The sequence below is a fragment of the Bos grunniens genome, chromosome 18, assembly GCF_055505025.1.
Source record: "Bos grunniens cultivar Pamir isolate PY7600 chromosome 18, Bosgru_T2T1.0, whole genome shotgun sequence".
Taxonomy (NCBI): Eukaryota; Metazoa; Chordata; class Mammalia; order Artiodactyla; family Bovidae; genus Bos; species Bos grunniens.
In genome coordinates this window covers 64,058,000-64,078,166 of record NC_141182.1, presented here as the reverse complement: position 1 = coordinate 64,078,166, position 20,167 = coordinate 64,058,000, and the positions used below count along the sequence as shown (strand labels likewise).

The 20,167-nt window shown below is 46.4% G+C and overlaps 3 pseudogenes across 2 annotated transcripts; 1 reads left to right on the top strand and 2 right to left on the bottom strand.

Annotated features, from left to right (window-relative positions):
* Window positions 1–3,605: 3,605 nt before the first annotated feature.
* Window positions 3,606–9,243, bottom strand: LOC147354750 (zinc finger and SCAN domain-containing protein 5C-like; annotated as a pseudogene). Its single transcript, XR_015146571.1, has 4 exons — window positions 6,811–9,243; window positions 6,292–6,531; window positions 5,052–5,201; window positions 3,606–4,691 (listed from the first exon to the last, which is right to left on the bottom strand). The product of XR_015146571.1 is annotated as a zinc finger and SCAN domain-containing protein 5C-like (transcript).
* Window positions 9,244–11,325: 2,082 nt separating this feature from the next.
* On the bottom strand, window positions 11,326–14,448 carry LOC147354749 (zinc finger and SCAN domain-containing protein 5B-like; annotated as a pseudogene).
* Window positions 14,449–17,438: 2,990 nt separating this feature from the next.
* Window positions 17,439–19,481, top strand: LOC147354748 (protein FAM32A pseudogene; annotated as a pseudogene). Its single transcript, XR_015146570.1, has 2 exons — window positions 17,439–17,659; window positions 18,205–19,481. The product of XR_015146570.1 is annotated as a protein FAM32A pseudogene (transcript).
* Window positions 19,482–20,167: the final 686 nt, after the last annotated feature.

Here is a 20,167-nt window from a genome sequence, read left to right as displayed (position 1 = left end):
GTTTCCCCTTCTATTCGCCATGAAGGGATGGGACTGGATGCCATGATCTTAGTTTTCTGAACGTTGAATTTTAAGCCAACTTTTTCACTCTTATCTTTCACTTTCATCAAGGGACTCCTTGGTTCTTCTTCGCTTTCTGCCATAAGGGTGGTGTCATCTGTGTATCTGAGGTTATTGATATTTCTCCTGCAAATCTTGATTCCAGCTTGTGTTTCACCCAGCCCAGCTTGTCTCATGATGTACTCTGCATATAAGTTACATAAGCAGGGTTGACAGTATACAGCCTTGACGTACTCCTTTCCCGATTTGGAATCAGTCCGTTGTTCCAAGTCCAGTTCTAACTGTTGCTTCCTGACCTGAACACAGATTTCTCAGGAGGCAGCTCAGGAAGTCTGGTATTCCTGTCTAACAATTTTCCACAGTTTCTTGTGATCCACACAGTCAAAGGCTTTGGCATAGTCAATAAAGCAGAAGTAGATGGTTCTCTGGAATGCTTTTTTTTTTCAGTGATCCAATTGATGTTGGCAATTTGATCTCTGGTTCCTCTGCCTTTTCTAAATCCAGCTTGAACATCTGAAAGTTCATGGTTCATGTACTGTTGAAGACTGGCTTGGAGAATTTTGAGCATTACTTTGCTAGCATGTGAGATGAGTGCAATTGTGCAGTAGTTTGAACATTCTTTGGCATTGCCTTTCTTTGGGATTGGAATGAAAACTGACTTTTTCTGGTCCTGCGGCCACTGCTGAGTTTTCCAAATTTGCAGACTTATTGAGTGCAACACTTTCACAGCATCATGTCTGAGGATTTGAAATAGCTCAACTGGAATTCCATCACGTCCACTAGCTTTGTTCATAGTGATTCTTCCTAAGGCCCACTTGACTTCACATTCCAGGATGTCTGGCTCTAGGTAAGTGATCACACCTTTGGAATTATCTGGGTTATGAAGATCTTTTTTGTGTAGTTCTTTGTATTCTTGCCACCTCTTCTCAATATCTTCTGCTTCTCTTGGGTCCATACCATTTCTGTCCTTTATTGTGCCCATCCTTGCATGAAATCTTCCCTTGGCAAATCCAAATCCTTTCTCACACCCTCAGACGGCACCGCTCCTCACACATTCTACCTTGTCCTCCACTCCCCAGCCACCTTGCACACCTGACCACACCAAGCCCAGCTGGCTTCGCAGTCTGGTTTGTAGGGTTTCACTCCGCTGTCTGAAGAGTCCTTCCCCCGACACCCTCAGGCTGTCTTCCGATCTCCACACAATCGGTGGTTCTCTGGAGACGGACGCGCCTGGCTGTTGCTTTATCACCCGGCATCTCACTCCATCACCACCTTTCCTCAATAGCAGTTTCTCAGCCTCGGTATGTATTTTATTTTTTATTTTTTTGTATTTTATTTTTTAAATCCATTAATTCTGGCTGTGCTGGGTCATTGTTTCTGCTTGGGGCGCAGGGCTCCTCTCCGGTCACCGGGCACAGGATTTTCACTGCAGTGACCTCTCTTGTGCGGAGCCCAGGCCTTCAGGGCTCTGGGCTTCAGTAGTGGTGGCTCCCAGGCTCGGTGGTTGTGTCGCACGGCCTATGCTGCTGAGCCCTGGGACCTTCTCGGGTCAGGGATGGAACTCGTGTCCTCTTATTGGCAGGCACAGCCTTTACCTCCGAGCCCCCCGGGGAAGCCCTGTTATTCACTTTTCTTAAGTAGTACTTAGCTGCATCTGTGTTTTGAAGTCTTATTCATATTTTATTGTATTAATTTCTTGTGTTGATTCTTCGATAATGGTTCTAATACCCCTGTTTCTGAAGAGACCCAGTCTTTATATTCTATATTGCTTCTTTGAATTAGTTGCCTCCATCTTGGGCCTGTAAGTTAACATCCTTTGAGGTAGAAGGAGGCGACAGAGGATGAGATAGTTGGATGGAATCACCGACTCAATGGACAGGAGTTTGAGCAAACTCCTGGGAGATAATGAAAGACAGGGAAGCCTGGAGTGCTGCAGTGCATGGGGTTGCAAAGTGAAAGAAAGTGAAGTGGCTCTTTCTGACCCCATGGACTGTAGCCCACCAGGTTCCTCCGTCCATGGGATTCTCCATGCAAGAATACTGCATTGGGTTGCCATTCTCTTCTCTCGCGTATCTTCCCCACCGAGGGAGCAAACTGACGTCTTCTGCATTGGCATGCGGATTCTTTACCACTGAGCCTCCTGGAAAACCATGAGAGAAGCTGACACAATTTTGAGAATTGACCCAGGAAATGAAAACAAATGAACCCTGGGCCTGAAAATTAACTGTATTGACAACAATCAAGATGACACTGATCAGATCAGTGATGACCACTTTCAGATGATTGTCAGAGCTGACTGCGCTGTTTCTGCCTGTAGCCCCCTCCCTCCATCTATAAAAGCTGTTGCTCATTAATTGTCCAGGGTGGGAGGTGGGGGGAGTCAGCCATTGGACTGACATCTGCCCTTCTCCACAGTTGTTGGAGAAGGAAATGGCAACCCAGTCCAGTACTCTTGCCTGGAAAATACCATGGATGGAGGAGCCTGGTAGGCTACAGTCCACGGGGTTGCAAAGAGTTGGACATGACTGAGCAACTTCACTTTCACTTTCAATAGTTGCTGGCATCCAGAATAAAGCTAACTTTCCTTTCCCCTACCTGGCTTCTGTATTGGCTTTTAAGTGCGAGCAGCCAGACACCAATATCTATTACAATATCATCCTTGAGTTTGCCGCCCACAACAAATTCCCAAGCTAATTAATAGAAGAAAATGCTGATTCTTTGAAAAGAAATACTTCATTATCTCCATTCTGCTCCAAATGAGCTCTCTTCATTTCTGCTGGAGGAGAGCCAGGTGGGATGAAAGAGTGCTAACTTGAAGAATCTTTTCAAGCTGAGACACCCTAGAATCTCAGTGTTCAAAAGGGCATTAATACTACATTACCTAACAGTTCATAATTCCAAAAGAATACAGTTACTTTAAATGCTCGAGAGGGTGCTCAGTCGCTTCAGTCATGTCCAACTCTTTGCAACCCAACAGATCATAGCCTGCCAGGCTCCTCTGTCCATGGGATTCTCCAGGCAAGAATACTGGAGTGGGTTGCCATTCCCTTCTCCAGGGGATCTTCCTGATAAAAGGATTGAACCTGGGTCTTCTGTGCTGCAGGCGGATTCTTTACCGCTGAGTCACTGGGGAAGCCTTACAGAGGGATGATATCTCCACATAATAATGGCCATGTAACAAACCGCTGCTATCATCTACTCCATATAAAAAAATCTTGGGGATATGGTGGGGTGATTTGGGAGAATGGCATTGAAACATGTATAATATCATATATGAAACGAGTTGCCAGTCCAGGTTCGATGCACAATAGTGGATGCTTGGGGCTGGTGCACTGGGACGACTCAGAGGGATGGTACGGGGAAGGAGGAGGGAGGAGGGTTCAGGATGGGGAACATGAGTATACCTGTGGTGGATTCATTTCAATGTTTGGCAAAACTAATACAATATTGTAAAGTTTAAAAATAAAATTAAATTAAAAAAAATAAAACAAACAAAATAAATAATAAGAAAAAAAATCTGGAAGGGGAAATACACAGGACACTTATTTGACAGAAATGTCTTTGTTTATTTGAAATTTAAATTTCACTGGTGATCCTCTTTTTCATCTGGCCACTCTGCTAAGAGCATCCTATTGTACAATTAAATCTTCCCTAATGGGGGGACAATCAGCAGTGAGCTCAGTCAGTTTCACGAAGAAGTACTGAAAACTAATGAGACCTGCCTTCAGTGAAGAAGAACAACACAAAGCCAAAACTTATCACAAAACACAGGCTACACTAAAGTAGAGAACAAAATCTGAAGGGAAAAATAAGTCATCACTCAAATATTCACCAAATTCATGTGACTGGAACCCCATCGGGTTCCAGTATGATCATAAGTTCTTCACATGTCACCCTTTCTTTGTATCACATAAGTGACAAATAATCCCGAATTTCCTTCTTGGAGCAGAAGGCACTTGGACCTGCGGGCAGGATCCTGAGCCAGTCATCTGGAATGGATTTTCCAGTGGCATTTGAAAGTCCCCAGCTGCCGGAAGGCTCTGTGACACTCGGGGCACACGTAGGGCTTGAGCCCAGAGTGGGTGCGTCGGTGAACTTTGAGGTTCCCTCGGTGGCTAAAAGCTCTGTCACAGTGCTCACACGGAAGGGCTTCTCCTGGGTGTGGGTGCTCTTGTGAGCACGCAGCGTGGAGTTGTGGGTGAACTTCTTGAGGCAGAGATCACAGCTGTAGGGCTTCACACCAGTGTGGATCCGCTCCTGAACCCGCAGATCTGAAAGCTGTATGAAACCTTTGGCACAGATGTCGCATTGAAAGGGCCTGTCTCCTGTGTGTGTCCTCTGGTGCAGGGTAAGCTGAGATTGATAAGGAAAGCTCTTTTTGCACACCTTGCATTCAGAGGGTGCCCGTCCCGGGGTTTCTGCTCCCTCAGGAAGACTGGTGGGTCCCACGCTGCCAGATGAACCAACGGAATGCGACCCAAGCTGTCCTGAGATCTCTCCTTGGTCCAAACACGTGGCTGCTTCTTGACGCACGTCTTGGCAAGTGGGGCTGCTGTCCTGCTTCCTTTTGACACGTCTGCGATTCTTCAGAGGCCTTCGTCTGGATCCACTCGTAGTAGAAACGTCTCCCTCTGGAACACAGGAGGAAAGGGTTCAGGAGCCACATTTTAAATACCAGTTCTTTTTTGAGGATTCTTCTGTCTCTCTATGCTCCCAGAATCCGCTGAAAGAGATTCAGCACCACATTTAACAAGGAGCATTTTCTGTACTGCCCGCCTCACTGGAACCCTGATGTTGGCTGAGAAGTTCCCATCAAGCAACCAAGCTAAGAGCTTGGACTATGGGACTCTGGAACGTTGATGATGGAGGTTGGCACTGGACAATGATCTCCACCCAACCCATCCAAGCATGGTGATGCTGGCTACCCAGCCCCATGCCACCATAGGAGGGAGTCACTAACACTGCTGAATTTCACAGTTTTGAATACTCACCAGAACCCTTCAGAAGTTCAGGTTCTTGAGATTGAAGGGTTTTTGTGTCTCCCCTGTCTTCCAGCAGGTCCTTCTCCAAGTTCTCCCTGGGCAGGTGACCCTCCAGCTCACCTATTTCAGGAACAGTCCCTGGTGGGAGAGCTCTCTGGTCTTGACAAGGGACAAACAAGCAGAGTCAATAACCCATGTACCTTAGTCTGTGGAAAACTGTTTCCTGTTTCCCCATCGGCCTCGTATCTTGATCTAAGACTCCAACTTATGTCATTTTAGGTGAATTGCCCTGACTTCTTCTGGTCCACCCCATCACCCTGATTGATAATCATCTCCTGATACTCAAGGCTGTCCTGGATCTATACAGACTGTATCATGCAATCAAATCAGGACATCCCAGTTGGCACTCTGACTTCTCTATGCATAGGTCTCTCCAAATCATACCCACTCCTGACTGCCCCTGACTCTGGAAGTAAAGAACTCTAGGTCCAGCTCTCTTGATGCCATCATTGTTAGAGACTTTGCCTGGATGCATTTTTGTGATGGTGGTTACCCAGTACATAGGAAGATGACGACCAGTATTCTTGGTCTCTAATCCATGCAAGTCAATAGCATCCCCTGCCCATACCCAACCTTATTTGAGCAAATCAACTGTCTTCCATTCATTCTTCAATGTCTGAAAGGGAAAGTGTTAGTCACTCAGTCGTGTCTGACTCTCTGCAACCCCATGGACTATAGCTGCCAGGTTCCTCTGTTCATGGGATTCTCCAGGCAAGAACACTAGAGTGAGTAGCCATTCCCTTCTACAGGGGATCTTTCTGACCCAGACATCGAACCCAGGTCTCCTGCATTGTCGGCAGATTCTTCACCATCTGAGCCACCAGAGAAGCCCAATGTCTACTGGGGGGCAAAATGAGTCCACTTTGGAGTCACTCCTTCAGTTGTAAGAAATGATCACATTCTAAATATAAAGTGCCCTTGGGCAAAGTGGCCGTGGGTAAATCCGCTGTCAGTGCATTTACCTGCAGCAAACTGAACCTAGGATCATGTCAGGAAGACAGGATTCCCTTCTCCCCACTCCTAAGAATAGATTCTTTCATGGCAGAGGGATAAAGATGGATTAGCTTCATTCTCACAGTGATTAGAAAAAATGCCTAGGAACTGAATGTATCCACAGGAATTCCTGGAAGCAATGGGTCCATTCCTGTCCTTTGCCAAATCTCCCCATTACTCCAGCAGCCACACCCACCTGACTCTCTTCTACCTGCTTCCACTCTCTCTCCTGCTCCCTAGACAGGTCTGTGGCTCCTGGCAGATTCTGCAGCTCTTGGCTTCCCTCCTCGCCATCCTCTGTAGGTATGACCCTTGAGGGGGGTTGGGGCTCCCCACACGGGTCTCTCTCATCGTCCATGTGACCGGCCTTGGCTTCAACCATCTCAATGTCGGGATCATGCACAAGATATTTCTGCCCTTGTATGCAGAATATGGTCTGTGAGGGGAGAAATCAATCAAGATCAGTCTCTATAAGACCTGGAATGTAGCTTTCAGGCATCCAATGGCATTGACAATAGAAGCTCCCGTTTGGTGTAAAAGATCTACGTCCTTCGAGTGAGACAGCCAAAAGTATCTTCCAAATTGCCCAGTTGTGAACTTCTCTCACCTGTTTGGGAACCACTGATACAGAGCCAAACCCGCAGGTCCTATCTTATGATCCCTGCAGCTTGCACGTGTATCCTTGTCCCACACCCATCACTAAGGTCCTACTCACCCAGTTCTTGGGTTTCTGCTTATTTTTCAGCACGTCCTCCAGGTCTTTGCAACTCTGCACCCCACTTTCTCTGATCAGGACCTGGCACTCCAGGGGCATGTAGATCATGAACTGCTCCAGCACCAGCCTGTCCATCATCTGCTCCTTGGTGTGAAGATCCGGCCTCAGCCACAGATGGCAGAGTTCAGAGTCTCCTCAGGTCCTTGACGGGGTCACATTCCTCCGAGCTGCTAAATGTTCTGATCCGGACGTGCGAGGTTTCCTGGTCACAGTCTGAGTTTTCCATGAGTGTGTCTCGGGGTGGCACGGACGCCAGTGACTCTGCCCCAGGGCTGTCTGTGATGTGTCCACAACCCTGAAAAAATGTCTGGTCCTCAGCCATACTGATGGAGGAAATTTCCAGTAGGACTCTGAGCAAATGCTTCTAGAAGTGGGTGCCCAGTTGACGCCTATGGAAATGGATTTCCTCTGCTTTTCCTCAGCATTAAAGTCACTGTTTAGCAGTCTAGGGAGAGAGAGAAAAAAAAAAGAAACAAATTGGTTTCATTTTGTTCCACCCTTCCATCTCCCCTACATCCCAATATTGGACACTATTGCCCGACTCATTCAATATTTCATAAAACTGTCTTGTCAGAAATGACCATAGGGCTTCCTTGGTGGTCCAGTGGCTAAGAATCTGCCTGCCAATGCAGGGGGACATGGTTTGATCCCTGATACTGGAAGATCCCACCTGCCTCTAAGTCTGTGCACCACAACTCTTGAACATGAGAGGGGCATCTACTGAACCTGCACTCTAGACTCCCAGCTCTGCCACCGGAGAAGCCACCACAATGAGAAGCCCAGACCCCTCAGCCCATACCCCACTGCCTATGACTAGAGAAAGCCCTCACAGCATAGAAGACCCAGCCCAACCATAATGAATGAATTAAAAAATTAAAAATACTAATAGATGTTTTATAATAGAGGACACTAATAGATGGAGAAATATACCATGTTCATGGATTGGAAGAATCAATATAGTGAAAATGAGTATACTAACCCAAAGCAATTTATAGATTCAATGCAATCCCTATCAAGCTACCAATGGTATTCCTCACAGAGCTAGAACAAATAATTTCACAATTTGTATGGAAATACAAAAAACCTCGAATAGCCAAAGCTATCTTGAGAAAGAAGAATGGAACTGGAGGAATCAACCTACCTGACTTCAGGCTCTACTACAAAGCCACAGTTATCAAGACAGTATGGTACTGGCACAAAGACAGAAATATTGATCAATGGAACAAAATAGAAAGCCCAGAGATAAATCCACACACATATGGACACCTTATCTTTGAGAAAGGAGGCAAGAATATACAATGGATTAAAGACAATCTCTTTAACAAGCGGTGCTGGGAAATCTGGTCAACCACTTGTAAAAGAATGAAACTAGACCACTTTCTAACACCATACCCAAAAATTAACTCAAAATGGATTAAAGATCTAAATGTAAGACCAGAAATTATAAAACTCCTAGAAGAGAACATAGGCAAAACACTCTCCAACATACATCACAGCAGGATCCTCTATGACCCATCTCCCAGAATATTGGAAATAAAAGCAAAAATAAACAAATGGGACCTAATTAAACTTAAAAGCCTCTGCTCAACAAAGAAAACTATTAGCAAGGTGAAAAGGCAGCCTTCAGAATGGGAGAAAATAATAGCAAATGAAGCAACTGACAAACAACTAATCTCAAAAATAGACAAGCAACTCCTACAGCTCAACTCCAGAAAAAAAAAAATGACCCAATCAAAAAACGGGCCAAAGAACTAAATAGACATTTCTCCAAAGAAGACATACAGATGGCTAACAAACACATGAAAAGATGCTGAACATCACTCATTATCAGAGAAATGCAAATCAAAACCACTATGAGGTACCATTTCACGCCAGTCAGAATGGCTGCAATCCAAAAGTCTACAAGCAATGAATGTGGAGAGGGTGTGGAGAAAAGGGAACCCTCTTACACTGTTGGTGGGAATGCAAACTAGTACAGCCACTATGGAGAACAGTGTGGAGATTCCTTAAAACTCTGGAAATAGAACTGCCTTATGATCCAGCAATCCCACTGCTGGGCATACACACTGAGGAAACCAGAAGGGAAAGAGACACGTGTACCCCAATGTTCATCGCAGCACTGTTTATAATAGCCAGGACATGGAAACAACCTAGATGTCCATCAGCAGATGAATGGATAAGAAAGCAGTGGTACATATACACAATGGAGTATTACTCAGCCATTAAAAAGAATACATTTGAATCAGTTCTAATGAGGTGGATGAAACTGGAGCCTATTATACAGAGTGAAGTAAGCCAGAAAGAAAAACACGAATACAGTATACTAACGCATATATATGGAATTTAGAAAGATGCTAACAATAACCCTGTGTATGAGACAGCAAAAGAGACAGTGATGTATAGAACAGTCTTATGGACTCTGTTGCAGAGGGAGAGGGTGGGAAGATTTGGGAGAATGGTATTGAAACATGTATATTATCATGTATGAAACGAGTTGCCAGTCCAGGTTCGATGCACGATACTGGATGCTTGGGGCTAGTGCACTGGGACGACCCAGAGGGATGGTATGGGGAGGGAGGAGGGAGGAGGGTTCAGGATGGGGAACACATGTATACCTGTGGCGGATTCATTTTGATATTTGGCAAAACAAATACAATTTGTAAAGTTTAAAAATAAAATAAAATTAAAAAAAATTAAAAACTACTAATAAATATATATGTAGTTTTTAAATGGCCATAGGGTTACCACTCAGAAACCCTTGAAGAAAACCAGCCACCTCACAGCAACGTGTGTGGAAACAGTCTTCTCCCCTTCAGAAGAGTTCCATTAACCATTGTTAATGTGGGGTTAGAGGAAGATCTCCTGTCATAAGGTCTCCCAGCTAATGTGAGATGAACAGAAAGCAAGACCTTTCTGAAACCCACCCATGAGTCCTGATTTCTAGGCATTCTCCTTGGATGTGCCCACTCATCGCTTACCCCTTCCAGGTCTCTTACCTTCAGCCTCCTCAGGTCAGGCACTGGCTCTCAAAGTGTGTCTGGAGCTGAAATGTCTGTATTTATAGGGAGTCTGTATTTATAGTGAAACACCAGGGGTTTCTGGCCATAACCTCATCATCCCAGTGATTGGAAAAAGGGCATAGAGGGAACCACTTTGGATAATCTGGGTAGATTTCATTTCCTGTGGAGACTCCAACAGGTAGAACCATTAAAGAGGCCACCATATTGGTTTGCCGTAAACTTTCTCTAATGTATTTTATTTAATTTAGACTTCATGGATGGCATTTATTGGGGAAAAAGACTGCTTTTCCTGATCTAATGAATTTTTTCTCTCTGCTTGAAGACTGTGAGGCAGTGCAATAAGTGTAATCCATAGGTTGTAATCAAATTGGGTTACCTAATCTTGTTTCTTTTCTCAGGAAATCATTCATCAAAGACTCTTGTCTAAAATCAGTTAATGAGGTCAACTGTAAGAAACCATTTCAGAGAGGCATCACAGAAACCAGAGGTTGTACACCAGTAGAGAAAAAGAGGAGAAGGCAATGGCACCCCACTCCAGTACTCTGGCCTGGAAATCCCATGGATGCAGGAGCCTGGTGGGCTACAGTCCATGGGGTCTCTAGGGTCGACACGACTGAGCGACTTCATTTTCACTTTTCCCTTTCAGGCATTGGAGAAAGAAATGGCAACCCACTCCAGTGTTCTTGCCTGGAGAATTCCAGGGACGGGGGAGCCTGGTGGGCTTCCGTCTATGGGGTAGCACAATGTCAGACATGACTGGAGTGACTTAGCCGCAGTTAGCAGCAGCAGGGGAAAAGAATGACACTTATCAATTTAAGAAGCCTTCTTTATCTAAATACCTAAGGAAGCAGTATCCAAACTAGTACAAAGGGAACATATCTCAACATAATAATGGCCACATAGACAAAACCATGGCTATCACCTACCTGTAGCAAAGTCTTAGAAGAGAAAACACACAGCTCTCTGATAGAAATGTGTTTGCTTATTTGAAACTTAAATTTCACTGTTGATCCTGTATTTAATCTAGCTGTCCTGCTAGGAGCATCCTATTTTACAAGGATATCACTCCTGACAAGAAGGCAATCAGCAGTAGCCTCACTCTGATGATGAGGTACTGATAACCAGTGAGACACAGCTTCATTGGAAGAACAAGAACAACATGAAGAGAAAACATGTAAGAAAACCAGAGTCTATTTCATAAGGCAATCCTCCTCCAATTGAAAATAAACAAATGAAAAAGAAAACTATAGTCTATAGCAAAGTAGACAACAAAATCCAAAGGGAAAAATAAGTTATCACTCAAGTATCCTAATTCACGCGAGTGGAACCCCACTGGGTTCCACGATCCTCCTAAGCCCCTCTCCTGTCATCCACACTTTGTATCACACAGGTGACAAATCATTCTAAATTTTCTCATTAAAATAGAAAAGACCTGGACCTGAGGGCAGGGTCCTGAGCCAGTCATCTGGAATGGATTTTCCGGTGGCGTTTGAAAGTCCCCAGCTGACGGAAGGCTCTGTGACACTCGGGGCACACGTAGGGCTTGAGCCCAGAGTGGGTGTGTCGGTGAACACTGAGGTTCCCTCGGTGGCCGAAAGCTCTGTCACAGTGCTCAGAGCGGAAAGGCTTCCTCTGGGTATGGGTCCTCTTGTGACCACGCAGCGTGGAGTTGTGGGTGAATCTCTTGAAGCAGATGTCACAGCTGTAGGGCTTCTAACCAGTGTGGATCCGCTCATGAACTCGCAGGTCTGAAGGCTGTATGAACCCTTTGGCACAGATGTCACATTGAAAGGGCCTCTCTCCTGTGTGTGTCCTCTGGTGCAAGGTAAGCTGAGATTGATAAGGAAAGCTCTTTTTGCACACCTTCATTCAGAGGGTGCCCGTCCCAGGGTTTCAGCTCCCTCAGGAAGACTGGTGGGTCCCACGGTGCCAAATGCACCAACGGAATGGGACCCAAACTGTCCTGAGAACTCTCTTTGGTCCAAACACAAGGCTGCTTCTTGACCCACGTCTTGGCAAGTGGGAGTGCTGTCCCTCTTCCTTTTGACATGTCTGGGATTCTTCAGAGGACCTCGTCTGGATCCACTCGGAGTGGAAACATCTCCCTCTGGAACACAAGAGGAAAGGCTTCAGAGCCACATTTGAAGTATCACTTCCTTCCTGGGGACTCTCCCCTCTCTCTCTGCCCTCTCAGAATCTGCTGAAAGAAGAGATTCAGCACCATATTTATCAAGGAGCATTTTCCATGGTGCCGGCCTCATTGGAACCATCCCTAATCTTGGCTACAGACTTCCCAGAAACCAAACGACATAAGAGTCTAGCGGATGAAACACTCTGGAATATTGACAATGGAGAAGGTTGGCATTGGAGAACCAACTCCTACACCACAACACCAAGGGATGGAAATGTTGGGTACCCATTCCTGGACATCAGTGGAGGTAGTCATTACCTCCTGCAGTCTCCAAGTTTTTAATACTCACCACGATCCTGCAGAAGTTCAGGCTCTTGAGATGAAAGGGTTCTTGTCACTCCTGTGTCTTCCAGCAGGTCCTTCTCCAAGTTCTCCTGGAGGGTGTCTGACACTCCAGTTCACCTGTATCAGGAATGGTCTCCGGTGGGACAGCTTTCTGGCCCTGACAAGGGGAAACCAAGCAGAGTCAATCCCACTGCCTTAGCCCACAGCAAGCTCTGTCTCCTCTTTCCCCACCCGCATCGTACCCTGATCTCACACTCCAGCTTTCTGGATATCAGTTTGGGAGATATGCCCTGACTGCTTCCCATCACCCTGATTGGCAATCCTCTTCTGATTCCCATGTCTGTCCTTGATCGATACTGAGCACCTTGGCAAACAAGTCCAGACTTCAAAGCTGGCACTGCCAATTATCTATGCACATATCCCTCCACCTCATCTCACATTCTCCAGGCCCTGAATCTGAAAGCAGAGGATTCTGGCTTTAGGGCTCCTGACTTCACCACTTGCTGGTACCCTGCCTGGATTTCTCTTTGCATGGAATGTGGCCTGGGGCATAATAAGATGATAAGCAGTATAGCTGTTATACTGTATAGCTCTATTCTATACTATATAGCTCTATTCATGAGAAATCAGTAGCATCTCCTATCCCGATTCACATTTCAAAAAAATCCTCTCTCTCCAGACATACTCCAAAATCTGAGGGGAAAAATAACTCCAACGGGGAACTTGTTATTCAATTCAAGGTGTTTACAATATCCCCCAATATTAGTGCCTCTGACAAAATCCATCATGGGTGAAACACGTGTGAGTGCATTTACCCCTGATGAACCGACCCAGCACCATCCCGTGGAAACAGGACTCCTCTGCCCTCATGCTTAGGGCCACAAGCTTTCATGGTGAAGGACTATGAAAGAGGGACTGTCTTCATTCTCACACTGAGTGGAAAATGGCCGGGAACGGAATGCATCCATGGGAATTCCTGGAAGCAGTGGGTCCATTCCTGTCCTTTGCCAAGTTCTCCCAATTACTTCTGCAGCCACGCCCATCCGATCCTCTTTTACCTGTTCCCAGACTGGAGGTCAGGACATCACACTCACCTGCCCCCTCAACAGGTCCTTGGCTCCTGGCAGATGCTGCCCGTCTCGGCTTTCCTGCTGGCCATCGTCTGGAGGGACGACACTGACTGTGGACTGGGGCTCCCTGGCTTGGTCTTCCTCACCGTGCCTCTCACTGACCTCAGATCCTAACATCTCAACACCCGAGACTGGCATCAAAAAATCCTCGCCTTGGACACGGACTACAGCCTGTGAGGAAAAATTCAGATAGTATCAGTCTCCCTTCACAAGATCCAAAAAGGTAATCATTGTGTATCCCACCCTAGGAGCCCACCTCCTGGGAATGACATTTGAAAGACCAATACCCTCAAAGTGAGGACCAGCAGAAACATCTCCAGTGATGCCACAGGCCAACTGCACACCCCTCTTGTAATCAGTGATTTAGACCCAAGCCCTCTGATCCTTCTGCTTCATCTCCCAGCTCGCAGCCCCTCATGCCACCGTTCCCTGTCTCAGCGGGTCACTAGGGTCCTATTCACCCATTTCTGTAGCTTGTGCTTCTTTCTTAGCACCTCCTCCAGATCCTTACAAGTCTCGGCACCACTACCTTTGACTAAGACCTGGATGTCCGGTGGCATGCACATCACGAACTGCTCCAGCACCAGCCTGTCCACCATGTCCTCCTTGGTGTGAAGATCCGGCCTCAGCCACAGACTGCAGAGTTCACGGAGCCTCCTCAGAGCCTTGATCAGGTCGGATTCGTCTGAGCTGCTAAATGTTCTGAAGCGACCGCACAACTCTTCAAGGTCAGAGTCGGGGTTTTCCCTTCGAGTGTCTTGGCATGGCGCAGACGCTGGCGACTCTGCTCCGGGGCTGTCCGCCTCGAGGCCACGACCCCTTGTCTGGTTCTCAGCCATACTGACTGTAGAGTTTTTCAGTAGGACTCTGGGCAAATGCTTCTAGAAGTGGGTGCCCAACTGACCCCAATGGAAAGGAATTTCCTCTTGCTTTTCCTCAGTAAACAGATTCAGTATTCAGAAATATGGGGGCAAAAAAGAAAAAAGAATGCAGCCAATTAGTTTTATTTTCATCCACCCTACCATCCCTCATCCCAATACTGGGCATTATTACCCCTTCTGTATTTCACACCAGGGACAAGAATCCATTCTCTTATTCCTCCGACAAGAAACTGTGTGGTCAAAACTGTCCACAGGGCACTGCTTAAAAGCCCTTGTTGGAAAAATGAAGCACACCACACGACACCATGGAGTGTGGAAACAATCTCATCTCACAGAAGATTCCACAAATGAATCACAGTTCCCGTGTGGCCGGAGGGAGATCGGTGGATTTCACACGGTCTCTGAGCGAATGCAAGGTGAACAGAAAGCCAGGACTTACTGAAACCCACTTCCACGTGCCCTGACTTTCGAGCGTTCTCTTTAGACATTGCCCATCAATTACCTCCTTGAAGCCTTCTCGCCTCGGTCCTCCTCAGTTGGGGACTTGCTCTCAAACTCGGCCGGCGGAGAAGCGTCTCTCTATGGAGCTGGAAGAATCGGCGCATGGATTCGTTGAGGGCGGGGCAAACCTTTCTAGATAATTCCCCTTTACTTAATCACAGGGATTCGATTGCCCATGGAAACTTGCTCAGGAGAAACCACGATTTACTAAAGAGGCCTCCATAGTGATTTAGCGACAGATTCTGGTTTTGTTTTGTTTTGTTTTGTTTTTTTTTCTGTTTTTGGCCAATCAGGGGGGCAGGTGCGGTCTCAGTTCCCAGACCGCGGAAGGAAACCACGGCGCATGCAGCGGGAGCACTAAGTCTCAACCGCTGGACCGCTAGGGAAATCCCTCGGTTTCCCTTTGGATTTCATTGATTTTGGACTTTGGGGACTGCACTTTGGGTGAATGGACTGGTTTTAATGACCTTGTGAATTTTTTGTCTTACTGCCTGGAGGGTTTGACGGAGTCGGAGACATGGTGCTGGGTACCAGATGGGTTTGACTCCACTCGTCTTTTCTGTTCTTGTGAGATAAGTCTTCAAAGGCTTTTCTAAAATCAGCTGATGAGCTAAGGCGTGAGAAGACCCGATTTCTAAGTAGCCTTTTTGAAGACTAGAAGTTGTACACTAATAGGAAAAAAGAATGACACCTATCACTTTCAGAAGCCTTCCTTTTTCGAAACACCTCGGGAAGAAATCCCTGAAGTATGGAGTGAGTGAATCTATCTCAGCATAATAACAGCCATGTAGGCAAAACCACGGCCATCACCTATTCCCTGTAATAAAGTCTTAGAAAATACGCAGACACATTTGACAGAAATGTGTTTATTTGAAATTTAAATTCCACTAGAGAGCTTGGCCTCTGTGCCAGGACCATGCAGGTTTACAGAGAAGTCCTGCCTAACAGGAAGGCAGTCAACAGTAGGCTCAGTTTCATGATGAAGTTCTGAGAACTAATGAGACATGCTTTCAGTAGAAGAATAACAAAAGAAAGCAAAAACTGATTGAAACAGGCTACACTAAAGTATAAAACAAAATCCAAAGGGAACGATAAGCCATCACTCAAATATACTCGTCATTCATGTAAATGGAACGCCCTGGACCCAATATCCTCTGAAGCTCTTCCCATGTCATCCACCCTTTGTGTTACAGAAGTGACAAATCATTGTGAATTTCCTTCTTGGAGCAGAAAGGACTTGGACCCGAGGGCAGGGTCCTGGACCAGTGGTTCGGAATGGGTTTCCTGGTGGGATTTGAGACACCCCAGGGAGCAGAAGGCTGGTAACACTCAGGGCACATGTAGGGCTCCAGCCCAGAGTGTGTCCACTGAGGTTCCCACTGTGATCGAAAGCTTTTTCACAGTGCTCACAGCATAAAGGCTTCTCTTGGGTGTGGTTCCTCTGGTGAGCCTGCAGCGTGGAGTCGTGGGGGAACTTCTTGGGGTAGAGATCACAGCTGTAGGGCTTCTCGCCTGCGTGGGTCTCCTGGTGACGACATAGGTCCAGAGGCTGCATGAACCATTGGACATGGATGTTGCTTTTTTCTCTTTGTAATTTAAAGGGCCCTCTCTCTTTAATGCAGTTCCAGAATAAGAGCCCATTCCTTTGATAAGCACGGGCTCATCAGAAGATTCTAAAGGATGTGTGTAAAAAAATGGTTCCAAAGGCTCCAGAGATGACCCCAACTCTGCTTCCTGCTTCCCCTGGACAATACTCCATCTCCTGGGTGGGGCGGCTACTTGGTCCAGCTGACTTTAGGAATGTCATAGTGCTCCGTGAGCGTGTCCAGGTGTCTGTTGAAGTCCTCCACTCTCTGCTTGTGGGTTTTGGATGCTTTCTTCAGGATCCTCTCCATTTGTTGCTTCTCCTGCACCTTCTCAAAGGCCTCCTGGGCTGGGGTCTACTTATCGAGGTGGCGCCTCAGATCCTCATCCTGGTTCTTCTGGATTTTTCCCATCGTTTCCAGGAGTTTTGCCTTGTCTATATCCTTTTTCTTCTTCCGCCACTAACCAAACTAGTTAAAACTTTCAGATACCTATGCTTTGACTCCTTCCAACTCTCCAGGTAAATGAGAAAAGTATTTGATAGACCAGGAAAATCAATCTTACTACCAAAAAGTGCATGGACTTCCCTGGTGGTAAAGAATCTGCCTGCAATGCGGGAGACCTGGCTTTGCTCCCTGGGTTGGTAAGATCCCTTGGAGAGGGGAACAGCTACCAACTCGTTTTCTGGTGTGGAGAATTCCATGGACTGTATATCCACGGGGTCACAAAGTGTCGGACATGACTGAAAGACTTTCACTTTACTTCTTCCCCAGCTGAGCCATAAGGGAAGCCCAAGAATACTGAGTGAGTAGCCTAGCCTTTTTCCAGTAGATCTTCCTGACCCAGGAATTACTACAGCGTCTCCTGAATTGCAGGTGGATCCTTTACCACCTGAGCTATCAGAGAAGTCTACCAGAAAACCAACATGGAGGCCTCTTTGATAAATTGTGTTGTTTTTTTTTTTTTTCCGGTGGAGTGTCCGTGTGAAACTGGATCCGTGGATAATTGGATTATCTAAAATGAGGTCATATAAATGGCTTGAAGCACCCTTGCACAATCTCTGTGCTGATGGGGTAACAAGCAAGGACCCTTGCCATTTCCCCTGGCTCTCTATAAATAGAGATGTTTCAGCCCCAGACACATTCTGATAGCCAGTCACCGACTTGAGGAGTCTGACAGCAAGAGGGCTCAAAGGAGGTAAGTGATGAGTGAGAACATCTAAGGAGAAGGTTTGGGAATCAATACAGAAGGAGGTGGTGGGTTTCGGAAGGCTGGGTTTTCTACTCACCTTGCATCAGCTCAAAGATCTTGTGAAAGCAGTGGATCTCCCTTAAACTCCATATGAACTATGGTTGCCTGCTGAGCTCTCTGTGAGGGGGGAAGAATGGACTTGAAACATGTAAATGGAACTTGGGAACTATAGTGGAACACAGATCCTTCTCTTGGTGAAAAGACATTTTAAATAAGAGGTCTTTCAGGTTCCTCCCGCCTGCCTCCATCTGATTTATAGGTTTATAAATCACCTTGATTTATAGGGTGTTGCCACCCTCCATGCTGTGGTGTGGTGTGCTGCATTTATTCCTCAAGGCTTTCTGAACCCTGGCCCCCTGGGCAAAGCAGAGATGTTCGTCTATGTTCATTGGTGTTAACCCATACAGAGGGAACCTCTTGGATCTACACAGGAGAACGATATTGTCCCAATTTCCATTTGAAAAACTGACCCCACACTCTTGTCCATTTAGAAATCTGAATCCAAAGATGGGCAGCATGGATGCCTACGAGCAGCTCCAAAAGGGACCCCTGAAGCTGAAAGGAGTCACAGAGCTTGGCGTGACCAAGCGGAAGAAGAAAAAGGACAGAGACAAGGCAAAACTCCTGGAAACGATGGGGAAAATCCAGAAGAACCAGGAGGAGGAGCTGAGGCGCCACCTCGACCCAGCCCAGGTGGCCTTTGAGAAGGTGCAGGAGAAGCGACAAATGGAGAGGATCCTGAAGAAAGCATCCAAATCCCACAAGCAGAGAGTGGAGGGCTTCAACAGACACCTGGATATGCTCACGGAGCACTATGACATTCCTAAAGTCAGCTGGACCAAGTAGCCGTGCCACCCAGGAGATGGAGTATTGTCCAGGGGAAGCAGGAAGCAGAGTTGGGGTCATCTCTGGAGCCTTTGGAAACATTCTTTTACACACATCCTTTTGAGCCTTCTGCTGAGCCTGTGCTTATCAAAGTAATGGGCTCTTATTCTGGAACAGAATTAAAGAGAGACGGCCCTTTAAATTAAACAAAGAAAAAAGCAACATCAATGTGCAATGGTTCATGCAGCCTCCGGACCCATGTGATCACCTGGAGACCCACGTGGGCGAGAAGCCCTACAGCTGCGATTTCTGCCGCAAGAAGGTGCCCCACGACTCCACGCTGCATGCTCACCAGAGGACCCACATCCAAGAGAAGCCTTTCTTCTGTGAGCACTGTGAAAAAGCTTTCAACCACAGTGGGAACCCCAGTGGTCACACACGGGGCTCGAGCTCTACATGTGCCCCGAGTGTCACCTGCCTTCTGCTCCCTGGGGTGTCTCAAATCCCACCAGGAAACCCATTCCGAACCACTGGCCCTGGACCCTGCCTGTCGGGTCCAAGTCCTTCTGCTCCAAGAAGGAAATTCACAATGATTTGTCACTTCTGTAACACAAAGGGTGGATGACATGGGAAGAGCTTCGGAGGATATTGGGTCCAGGGGCTTCCATTTACATGAATGAGGAGGATATTTGAGTGATGCCTTATCGTTCCCTTTGGATTTTGTTTTATACTTTAGTGTAGCCTGTTTCAATCAGTTTTTGTTTTCTTTTGTTATTCTTCTACTGAAAGCATGTCTCATTAGTTCTCAGAACTTCATCATGAAACTGAGCGTACTGTTGACTGCCTTTCTGTTAGGTGGGACTTCACTGTAAAACTGCATGTTCCTGGCACAGAGGCCAGGCTCTGCCGTGGAATTTAAATTTAAATAAACACATTTTTGTCAAAGACTGTGTATTTTCTAAGACTTTTCTACAGGGAATAGGTGATAGCCGTGGTTTTGCCTACATGGCTGTTATTATGCTGAGATAGATTGACTCACGCCATACTTGTTCAGGGATTTCTTCACCAGGTGTGTGGAAAAAAGGAGGCTTCCAAAAGTGATAGGTGTCATTCTTTTTTCCTACTGGTGTACAACTTCTAGTTTTCAAAAAGGCTTTTGAATCGGGTTTTCTCACACCTTAGCTCATTAGCTGATTTTAGAAAAGCCTTTGAAGACTTATCTCACAAGAACAGAAAGAAGACAGGAGTCAAACCGATCTGGCTCCCACCATCATGTCTATGAGTCCGTCAAACTCTCCAGGCAATGAGACCAAAAATTCACGAGAACGTTAAAACCAGTCCGTTCACCCCAAAATGCAGTCCCCAAAGTCCAAAATCAATCAAATCCAAAAGGAAACCGAGGGATTTCCCTAGCGGTCCAGCGGGTGAGACTTAGCGCTCCCGCTGCAGGTGCCGTGGTTTCCTTCCGCGGTCTGGGAACTGAGACCGCACCTGCCTCCCTGCTTGGCCAAAAACAGAACAAAACAAATACACAGAATCTGTTGCTAAATCACTATGGAGGCCTCTTTAGTAAATCGTGGTTTGTCTTGAGCGAGTTTCCATGGGCAATCGAATCCCTGTGATTAAGTA